Raw genomic sequence first — 12,216 nt, forward strand, 5'->3', positions numbered from 1 at the left:
ATACAGAAAGACACCACAGGGCACCAGCAATATGGATACCTCAGCAGCCAGTCTAGCAAAGTGCTCCTTGGTTTAAATGTATCAAGTTACCACATGTTCTTACTGTCCATGTATTTCACCTTGTGGTACCTCAGCGGAAGGATACACAGATTTGAAGTCTTCTCATTGTAAATCCTAAGTGAAGCAGATGCCATGCTATGTAGTGTATGTCAATTCTGGCGTCTGTTTTCCATGTAAAACACACACCTGTGCATGTTCTAAAATTGTTTATACTGTTATATAGTTACTGTTATTCTAGACGGCAGCTTTTGAATATCTAATTGTAGTTTTCATGTCCTAGTCAACAATGACTAGCTTGCCATTTCATTTTCTTAGCTTCAATAATAGAGGTATCAGTTTTAAAAGATACATTTGGCACATGGTTAAATGGGCACCATGTAGCATTCTCGTTTATGAATTTATTTACCCATTTTTTAAATTCTTTAATATTGTGAACGGTATGCAAAGTACGAGGTTTTCAGAATCCTTGCTAGCACCTTACTTGGATATAATGAATGTAATTCTTGGAACCAAATCAAGAAATTGCCAGGTGCATGTATATCCAAATAGTGCAAATTCAATTGAGTCACTTATCAGGTGCACATAAGTTCTAGTTCATCTGTACAGTGCTCACACAGTGGGATTATTGTAACGTACTCGATTTTTCCAAAAGCATTGCACTCCATGCACCTTCTCTTGAAGCATCTCTAGTAGCAACAGCCTTTCTTCGACCAATGTCATTTTGTTCGCCCATTAATGCAAGTCAAGTATTACACAAAAAAATGTAAATAAATTAGAACAGATTTTTACCATTTTTAAAAAGGTATAGCAATGTTATTCCAACTCGAAGGGAAATGTTATGCAAACAAATGTATGTAAATAGTTTACTTCTTGAAGAGACCGAAATAAAGAAAAACTTTTTGTTTTGAAAAATTGATTTCCAAAAATAATATTAATTTATTAAGTTCAAACTGGTAATTATGAGCCTTTAAGTGGTATACGATTTGCAAAGAGTGGCGAGTTTCCTGTTGATTTCTACACTTTTAAAGCACTAAGGCATAGTTAATTCACTGCATGAATTTGGGGGTGGTCAATGTGCCCCTCATTTACAAGAAAATGATGCAGCGTCGCGCCGCAAGCCATTTTGCTGCGCAGAGCTGCATAATTTTCAAAGCATATGGATGCATTATGTTGACATCAATGCAATGCATGCGTGTGCTTTCCCCTACGCTGGCACAAAATTGGCTGCCATGTGCCAGCACAGGCACCCTTGTGTCATTTTTCAGGGATGCCTGCATTGTGGGGATGATTGTTTTTGTGCAGGAAGCCCAAAAACAATCAGTGATGACATGTCCTCTTTCTATGCATGCTGTAGAATACAGCATGCATAGAAAGAGAAAAGAACGAGGAGAAATAAAAGTATTTCTCCTCTTGCACCACTCCTACCCCTTCCCTAGTGAGGCATAGGATTCTGACGCATTTCCAGCTTTTCAAAACATTGTAAATCTAGGAATATGTCAAGTTGCATGGATGTTGCGTTGGAACATCCACAACAACACCCATGGATTGCCCCTTTCATCCGGAGTAATGTGTGAAAGGAACTCATATTTACAAGGTCATGAAAAATCAAAGTGGGTAACTTTACGTGGCTTGTATATATGGGCAGGCACACTGTGCCGCCGGTGTGTTAAAAAAAGTGACGCACCAGTGGCGCAATGGCCTTGTAAAGGAGGCCCTATGTTTGCAGTGTCTTGTGGATTCTACATTGAAATCTTAATCATGTGTCTTCCCTTTTAGGAAAGAAAGCTTTGCAAGTAAAGAATATTCGTCACAGTTTTATTTAACCCCTCCCATGCTTGTGACGTAACCGCTCCGTCACAAGCCACGGGTGAGCTGTGCTTGTGACGGAATGGTTCCGTCACGGCCGGCTCGCCGCGCCTGCGCGGCGCTGATTTTGCGCCTGCGCTGACGCTTTAATGGGCGGGCAGGTTCATGACGGAACCGTTCCGTCACAAGCACAGCTCACCCGCGAGCCATGACGGAGCGGTTCCGTCATAGTATGGAGCCGCCGCGCGACCTCCCCACCCCCTTAGCGCTGCGGCGGAATAGCCGCCGCAGCGAAGGTGTTAAAAAATTTGTATCTGAAGAACCTATGATCAAGCTAAATGTGGTATTCAGAATGCATCCACTCACACAAAAAACCCTACTGCCGCAAACACCTTTGTGCACATGTACATGTAGGATTATGCGCCGTGTACACGGTGGCCAAGCTAAGTGGGCATCACAGGCTGAATGCAGGAAGGATACAAGGATTTTTTAGCACTCACTCCAGGAAAGATAGGGCCTCATTTATAAGCCCATTGTGGTGCCAGTGCACCACTATTTTAGAAGCACGAGTGGTGCAGAGTGCCTGCCCATATTTACAAGGCTGCATAAAGTCACCCTGCATGACTTTTCATGACCTTGTAAATGAGTGAAAAGGGAGTTCCATGGGTGCTGCTGTGGGTGTTCCCAAGTAACATCATGGAACCTGACACATTCACAGATTGACAAAATGTTGTAAACCTGGGAATGCGTCAGAATCCTATGACTCCCCAGGGGTGGAGCATAAGTGGCACAAAGAGGAGAAATACTTTTGTTTCTCCTTGTTTGTTGCTCTTTCTATGTGTGTTGCATTCTGCAGCAAACATAGAGGACCAACTCGCCTTTAATGATTTTTATATGCAGGGAGGTGTCCCTTCTTGCACATAAACAATCATCCCTACAACGCAGGCACCTTTCCACCATGGTGTCAGGGTGTCTAAGTTGGTGTATGGCTGCTGTTTGTGCACTAGCACCAGAGAGGGACAGGAATGTGCAGCATCTTGTAGATACAATGCATTTCTGCCCTTTTATTTTGACTCATAGCAGCACTGCAGGAATACTTGCTATGCTGCTGTGCATCAACATTTTGTAAATGAGGCCCTAAGGAAAGTTTTTGAGCTAATGCCCTCCACTTATACCGTAAAATTGCATCCTTCCTTCTATCAGTAATTTGGCTCCGCCACCCAGAAGCTCCATTCTTATAGTGCCATTTTATGAAAGTACTGGCCCTGTCAACATAAATAAAATGCAGGAACTGGTCAGAGGGAGAAAGTACAATCTTCCTGAGGCAGGGAACAATAAGAATGCTGAACTGTGAACATAAAAAATCATTATTCACATTACCAGTGGGTTGCTATAATACTCAGCAGTTCTTCCTAAATGTAGCAATATTGGAACTGATAAAAAGCACAAACATCATTCAGTGGTGCAAGGGGTAACCATGGTCCCTATTCTACTTCTCGCACCCTTATGGTTATCTCTTCTCTCAGAGTAGTGCCAGCCTAATAACGTGGAAAAATGCATTGACTGACTTGATGTTTCCTTGCCACAGTGTTTGATGAATGAATGAAAGTAGTATGGACGCAAGTTCTGCCACTGCTGGTAGGATTTGAACCACTTTCGAGTTCTGAGAGTTCCAACTGTCTTTCTTAGCGTGCCTGTCTCCTAGAGTTTTTTCACCTCTCCTTAAATATTAGAAGGTTAAAACCCCTGCACTGCAGCCTCTGTGGTTTAAATTAAGAAAGACTACGGGGTTAAAGGGGTTAAACGGAGAAGAGAGGTATGACAAAGACTGAGGGTCATATTATCAAGGGGGTTTATTCCCGCTTTTTTGGCTTTAAAAGCCAAGAAAGCGGAGATAAAATTATCTCCCTTTTTCCTAGCTGTCGCTAACACCAGTTAGCGACAGCTAGTTGGAGATAGCGACCATCTTGGGCCCCACTTTGCATGTCAGTGATATTTATCACTAATGACATGCAAAGTGGGCGTGCCAAGATGTTAGCGACTGGAAACAGTCGCTAACATCGCTATCTCCTATTACCAACTTTTGGAGATATTCGCGCTAAGCGTTAATATCTCCAAAAGCTAACACCTGCCCTGAGCAGTTCTTAGCCATGTTACCTAATGGGAGGTGGATAACATGGCTAAGAGCATTAGCTCGGTAATGCATGAATATCGCTGACTTTTCAGTGATATTCATGCATTGCGGCCGATTTTTATCGCATTTGCGATAAACCTTGGTAATATCAAGGTTTATCTGCGATAAAAATCGCTGCAGCTCTGCGGTAATTTTTTGTCTCTCACCAAGAAATAGCGATAATTATCGCTATTGCTTGGTAATATGTCCCCTGAGTGTCCTTGAAGTGTGAATTGATGCACCAATGAGGGGGAGTAGGTATGTATGTCTTATGATATTGGCGAGAATGCATGCATATGTGATAGTGAGGGGTATTTGTGTGTAAGGCACATATATTTGTGTGAGTGGCAGTGCTTGAAATAGGCTGAGCGTGTGTCACTGATTGGAGAGGAGTGTGAATGCACCTTTATGGAGGCGGTGTCTGCATATGTCAGTATTTATTTGTTCGCGTTTGTGTGTTGAGAACACACGATAGAGAGGGGTGTGCTCATTTGGCAGTACCCATGGAATTAACAATGAAGGGAACCTCTGTACTGACCTATATTTCTTTACAATTGAGCATTAAAGTCTCTACAAGGTTACAATTGTGATGCTGCATAAGAACAAGAGATAATTCATTAAGACATGGAATGTATATTTGATTTCTTTCATTTATTTTATATCTTTTGCATAACAAATTATTTTTTTCTTCATTTTCTAGTGATCATTTTATCAAAGTTACAAAACAGTGACATGGTAACATATGTATATATAATTAAAAAATGCATGGTTGGATCATGTCTAAACACAAACCCCTAAGCAATACACATAAAATAACTTTCACTCATACCTTCATTCATACAAATTCAAACTTTCATACCCATTATTCTAACACTACTGACAATAACACAAAACAGTGAAAAAAAGTGAACAACATGTATCGTGTCCTTCGATAGACTCCTCAGAATATGGCTAGACCCCGTTATCTTATTTCTTCCTTTTTGTTTTGAGGGTTAGCAGTTTTTAGTGCTCCTTTCCTTTCCTTCTCCAGATTTTGATTTCTGATTTAAGCTGAGGGTGTCTGATGCGTACGGCCTACGTACGTTTCGGTGATGTGCTTAGTTTGCTTCACCTTCTTCAGGGCCAACATGTAAATGGACAACAGACAGGTGCATACATACAGTTAAAACCAGGGGGTTTTCATTATCTGTGTCTGCGTTGACACTATTAGGACCCTTTTAGGAAAATAGATTTTATGGACAGTCGTGTCTCTGTGAGGGTAGCTTCCGAAGAGTTTTGGATCCTCCAGATGTATCTGCGGTTAGGATTAAAGGCTATAATGTGAGTTCTCTGGGCCTATGTTATCGGTCATTATTTCTTTGGGACCTATATGCAGAGAAATCTACTCGCATCCGTGGGCGCCTCCGGCCGATGTCACTGCCACTGACACGGATGCGAGTAGATTTCTCTGCATATAGGTCCCAAAGAAATAATGACCGATAACATAGGCCCAGAGAACTCACATTATAGCCTTTAATCCTAACCGCAGATACATCTGGAGGATCCAAAACTCTTCGGAAGCTACCCTCACAGAGACACGACTGTCCATAAAATCTATTTTCCTAAAAGGGTCCTAATAGTGTCAACGCAGACACAGATAATGAAAACCCCCTGGTTTTAACTGTATGTATGCACCTGTCTGTTGTCCATTTACATGTTGGCCCTGAAGAAGGTGAAGCAAACTAAGCACATCACCGAAACGTACGTAGGCCGTACGCATCAGACACCCTCAGCTTAAATCAGAAATCAAAATCTGGAGAAGGAAAGGAAAGGAGCACTAAAAACTGCTAACCCTCAAAACAAAAAGGAAGAAATAAGATAACGGGGTCTAGCCATATTCTGAGGAGTCTATCGAAGGACACGATACATGTTGTTCACTTTTTTTCACTGTTTTGTGTTATTGTCAGTAGTGTTAGAATAATGGGTATGAAAGTTTGAATTTGTATGAATGAAGGTATGAGTGAAAGTTATTTTATGTGTATTGCTTAGGGGTTTGTGTTTAGACATGATCCAACCATGCATTTTTTAATTATATATACATATGTTACCATGTCACTGTTTTGTAACTTTGATAAAATGATCACTAGAAAATGAAGAAAAAAATAATTTGTTATGCAAAAGATATAAAATAAATGAAAGAAATCAAATATACATTCCATGTCTTAATGAATTATCTCTTGTTCTTATGCAGCATCACAATTGTAACCTTGTAGAGACTTTAATGCTCAATTGTAAAGAAATATAGGTCAGTACAGAGGTTCCCTTCATTGTTTGTTATAGACTGTCACTCCCTCCTCTAGACCTTAAAGTATCACAGGGAGTCCCCATTCACCTATGTTAAGTACCCATGGAATTGTCATGTGTTGAAATGCAAGGGGACATTGAGAAGCTGAAGAACATGCACTTGACAGCAAGAGTAGTTTGTGAAGCAGTGTCTGTGAAAGAGTATATAAGGTGTGAGTGTATGTGTCAATGAGGGTGAGATGTGTGCATATGACAGGGTGGAGTCAGATATGTGTGTAGGACATTAAGCTGCACGTGTGTAGTAACAAGCAGGGTGGTGGTGTGTTCACAGAGCAATGAGGGAAAGAGAGGTGTGTGGTTTGAGGGAGAGCTGTGTGACTAAGGACCAAGAGAACACAAAGGTGAATGAACTGGGAAGTTGAAATACAAAGGTACAGGGATGTAGGCCATGAGAGCACAATGATGGAAGGGCCCAACCCGCTGTTGATTTAACCATGCTGCACAGTATTTCCTATACAATATCCCCAAGGTACCTCCTCAGTGCACATAACGAGAAATAATGCACAAAAACATTTTTTGAAAAAGATCTTTTACGTTGTAATACCACTTATAAACAGTTTCACATGTACAATATTTACAAGGTACCATAAAGTAATGGGCCCACAGCGCAATACTTGGATGAAAAAAACATTTGCACTATTTTTTTACATTTTTGGCATTAACTGTAGAATGAGATTGAATGTGTCTAGTCAAAGCCCAAATCATTTTAGCAGTTCCTGATTTTAAAGATGTTCCTTTTTCTGAAGCCAAAACAGATTATTTCTCCAGGTGTACAGACAAAATATCGACTCCAAAATATCGACTGGACATAATATCGAGTTTTAAATATAGACTGGACAAAATATCGACTGGACATAATATCGACTACAAAAATATTGTTTTTCAGGTAAGTGAAGTAATATCGACTGTATAAAATATAGATAGCAAAAATATCGAATTTTTAATAATATATAATATTTTATAGTGTATTTTTATGTAATAATATGTGTGAAAAGTGTGTCTTAATGTTATAAAATATTTTATTAAATGAATTTTGTTTTTATAATAATTGCGTAATGTAATTCTGTAGCGGGTTGTGGGTTTATAGGGGAATAGGGTGGGAAGTAATTTAATAATAATTAATTAATTAATATATGTTTGTTAATATTTTTAATTAATAATTAATTAATATTAATTAGATAATTAATTAATATAATTTTGAACATATTTTGTATTAGTAATTAATTGGTAATTAATTAATTGTAATTAGTTAATTACATTAATTAGAGTAAATTTTTAATATATATAATTTTGTGTTATTTTTAAGTAATTAATTGGGAAAAAATAATATTAATTATTAAAATAATTACAGCTAATGTGCTAATATATTTACTTTATTGTTATTGTTAATTAATAATTAATTGGTAATTAAATAATATTGATAAATTTTAGGTAAAGGAGCATTTTTAGGGTTCAGGGTCAGTTTTCAGTTTTAGGGTAAAGGGGTATTTTTGGGGTTCAGGGTCAGTTTTCAGTTTTTGGGTAAAGGGGCATTTGTAGGGTTCAGGGTCAGTTTTCAGTTTTAGGGTAAAGCGGTATTTTTAGGGTTCAGGGTCAGTTTTCAGTTCATGGGTAAAGGGGTATTTTTAGGGTTCAGGATCAGTTTTCAGTTCATGGGTAAAGGGCTATTTTTAGGGTTCAGGGTCAGTTTTCAGTTCTTGGGTAAAGGGGTATTTTTAGGGTTCAGGGTCAGTTTTCAGTTTTTGGGTAAAGGGGCATTTTTAGGGTTCAGGGTCAGTTTTCAGTTTTTGGGTAAAGGGGTATTTTTAGGGTTCAGGGTCAGTTTTGGGTTTTTGGGTAAAGGGGTATTTTTAGGGTTCAGGGTCAACAAATAAGATTGTAAAAAATTATTTTTATTATTTTCATTTATTATTTAATTATTATAATTTAATTTAAGTATTTTTAAGTATATTTTAGTAATTAAAATGTAATATTAATTTAATTTAACACTGTTTTTAATAAAGTCGATATTTTTTACATCTATATTATTGTTAACGATATTTTGTACTCGATATTTTTGTACTTACCTGTTTGTAGATACAAACTCGATATTTTGACTGTCAATATTTTGTCCACGATATTTTGGCAAGTCGATATTTTGTCCCTCGATATTATTTCAGTGATCCATTTCTCCATTATAACCTATGGTCACTGAAGGGAGCTTAAATTGACTATCAGCGATTAAAATGTCAATTCAACAAAATGCTACTGGTACCTCTGGGATGCCAATCCAACAGATTTGTGTGTTTATCTGCTAGTTAAATTGGGCACCTTGTACCAGGCCACACGACCCTTATGATGTATAAGTCCAAAGATAACCTTTAGAAAGTTAACCTAGTTGTAGCTGTGGAGAGCAGCCTTCAGGCTTAATCTTGAAGGGATATAAAGCAGATTGTTTTATCAGAATATCACCTCCTGAATGACTAAATGAAAGGGGAACCACACAGTAGTTATATAAAACTATGTATTTATTATTATAACTATCTCTATTAATTTCTACACAAGATTAGAACATAAAGCACACAATACTGTATCGGTGGAGTTGGTAGACCTTGAGGGGTGGGGAAAAACATGGCGGCAGCTAGCTAGCTGGCCGCGGTGCTCTGGACTGAGCTCCCGGTAGGATTGTTCCCCGCCGTGCAAATGAGCAAGTAGATAAAGAACCGACCCTCTAAATATAGCGGCCTTCTGGGGGCACTTGTTTTGTGTAGAACTTGCCTGAGATTTTCAATTTCTTCCGGTAGCAATTGGATTATCGGCAGGGAGATGAGGTATTCTACCCTCAGCGATGTACATTCTCGCGAAGTCTAGGCATGGGCGTAAAATCCGTTCCGCTCGCGGATTTTGCGGATTTTCGGTAAATCCGCAATCCACGAGATTCGCAGATTTCCCGCAAAATCCGCGCGCTGCGGATTTTTTGCTTGTGTTCGCACTGCTCGCGGCCCGCGGCGCAGGCAGCAACAATCTCGCACTCGCGAAATTACAAAAAAAAATAAAAATGGCGGAGGAGTGAAGGAAGGAAGTGGCCCAGTCTCCAACTTCCTGTTCCTGTTCAGCAAGTTCCTCCCATTGGGGAGGGGTGAAGGAAGTGCCCCAGTCTCCAACTTCCTGTTCCTGTTTCCTTTCCTGGCCATTTTGGATTCGATCTTGACTGGGAAGGATTACTTTTTGTGGATGCTGCTGGATATTTGGATTTGAGGCCTTTTGGATTCAAAATTTGATTTCACAAGTAAGTTGATAATTTGATGTTGTTTGTGGTGATTTTTGTGTGTGTTTTTCGACTTTTGGGGTGGTGTTGGGGGCTGGCTATGTTGGTGGTGGGCCATTTGTATTACTTTTGGATTCGAAATTTGATTTCACAAATAAGTTGATAAGTTGATTTTCTTTGTGGTGATTTTTGTGTGTGTTTTCCGACTTTTGGGGTGGTTTTGTGATTTAGCGGGTGTTTTGCCGCGTTCGCGTCGTGAAGCAACAATCTCGCACTCGCTAAATTGCAAAAAGTGCAATTCTGCACCAGAAAACCACCAGCAGGCAGCATAAACCTTCTGAAACTTGATGGATGGCATTGGATTGTGGTGATTTGTGTTGTCTTTTTTGACTTTTTGGAGTAGGGGTTGGGGGCTGGCTATGTTGGGTGGGGCCATTTTGAGGCATGGTCCTCCTGGCCATGTGGATGGGGGTCAAGCGGCCATTTTGAAGGCAGGCAGTGAGCTTTGTGCCATAGGCCTGCACCCATTTTTCCTTGCTTTCACCCCTTGTGCCCAGGTTGAGTCAGTGGTACATGAAACTACAAGCCTCTCTGTGGGCTCTCTTGGATCAATGTTGAATTCCTGTTTCCCAAAAATGTAGCAATTCTTATTTTTGATATTTCCATATTGTGGTGTGCACGTGTGTATTCCAAATTTGATTTCACAAGTAAGTTGATAAGTTGATTTTCTTTGTGGTGATTTTTGTGTGTGTTCTCCGACTTTTGCGGTTGTTTTGGTGATTTAGCGGGTGTTTTGCCGCGTTCGCATCGTGAAGCATGACGGGGAGGTAGAAGAAGCGTCAGACATTTATCCGGGCGCACCCAGTACCCCTGGCAGCACCACACCCTCCGGAACACATAGGAAGCGAAAGTTTCCCTCCAACCGAAAGATACGTCATGTCACATGAGTATCACAGACGCATGCGCAGTAGAAAATCCCGCGTAGCAGCAGCCATTTTAGTGCAAACAGATTATCGTTAGTAGAAACACCTATGCAAGCTTCTTCTGGATACCCAAATGTTTATGTGAAATGCGATGTTAATAAAACAAACATGTTGATTAATACATTAACGTTATGTCAAGAGGGCTGATAACAAGCAAGTCACATTACATGCGAATCCTTGCTCCATCAATATCTATTGAATGTTGTTATGATTTGCATTTTACGTTTTGATTATTTGTTTTTTCTTTATTTGCTGTATTATTGGTTTGTATAGTGTTTTTAATTTTCCAATATAAATGAGGGATGTGTAGTATGTAAGTAATATTCATATTTGATGACACTATATCTTTAAAGAATGTTTTTTGTGTTAAGTTCTTATTCTCATTTGATGTGTTCTGAAATATTGCCTCAGACCTCGTGGAATATTGCCTCAGACCTGGACCTGTGTAGTCGTGGGTTTTCTCTCTCCTTCTCAAATAAAACCCCTAACTTTAATTTACAATATGCTAATTGGATCTCTAGTTCTTTTTATTACATTTAACTAAGAGATCCATTACTACATTGTGCTTCTCCAGACCCTCTTAAAATATACTGCCCACCAGTATGGATGACATTGATTCCTACACCTTGTAATCCTCATTGGCTTATGTGACATTCCCTGTAGACCTGATTTACATACTTGCTTGATCGTTTGTCTCTGTATAATGTGTGTGTGATGTAAAGTACTGTGACACCCTACACTGATATGAGTAGAGATATACATCAAATGAAATGCATAAGAGAGAGTGGCTACGGAGAGATGAGGGGCACTGGTAGAGGGTTTTAGAGAGAAAGTCTGAGGAGGAAGTCAATAGGGTGCTACGGAGAGATGAGGGGCGCTGGTGGACGGTGGCAGTGAGGGAATCCGAGGAAGAGATCAATAGGGGGGGCTACGGAGAGATGAGGGGCGCTGGAGGAGGGTGGCAGTGAAGGGATCCGAGGAGGAGGTCATGAGGGAGAGCCCGAGAAGTGTCACTTGCCTGATACTCTAACATCAGAAACATTCTCTTTCCATCAAGAGGACATTTTATGAAAAAGAAAACTTTTTGAGAGTGAGAACATTTAGAAAGAGATTTGAAAGGAAAATAGTGAGCTTTACTGGCCCTTCCTTGTAAGACTTAGGAGAGATAAAGGAGGGCCCTGAAGCAGGCCTGGCTAGACATATAAGTGACAAATCTGGCCCGCCGTGGCCCACACGAATGCACACTTGGCCCACCCTAATAAAAATTCCTGGAGCTGGGCCTGGATAAAATTAAGATGTGTGTAAATGTGTTCCTTTGAATTTAATGTGATGTTCTCTGGTGATGTATTAGTCTATACTGCTGTTCCTCATGTACAAAACGTGGCCATTGACCCAAAGCTGCTGACTGCAGACCTCACTTACTCTTAATGGTTTCTCTTTCCAAGGCCCCCTGATGGAGCAAGTGTGAAAGAAAAAAATACATGTCCCTAAAGTAAAACCTGTCAATCAAGAGCTGTATTGATCTATTGATTTTCGGACATTATAAACATCTTGTTTTACAGAATCCACAGTCCTAATTAAGGATTCTGTGAGGTGTTAAATAA

This window comes from Lissotriton vulgaris, unplaced genomic scaffold (genome assembly GCF_964263255.1).
Source record: "Lissotriton vulgaris unplaced genomic scaffold, aLisVul1.2 SCAFFOLD_2602, whole genome shotgun sequence".
NCBI lineage: Eukaryota > Metazoa > Chordata > Amphibia > Caudata > Salamandridae > Lissotriton > Lissotriton vulgaris.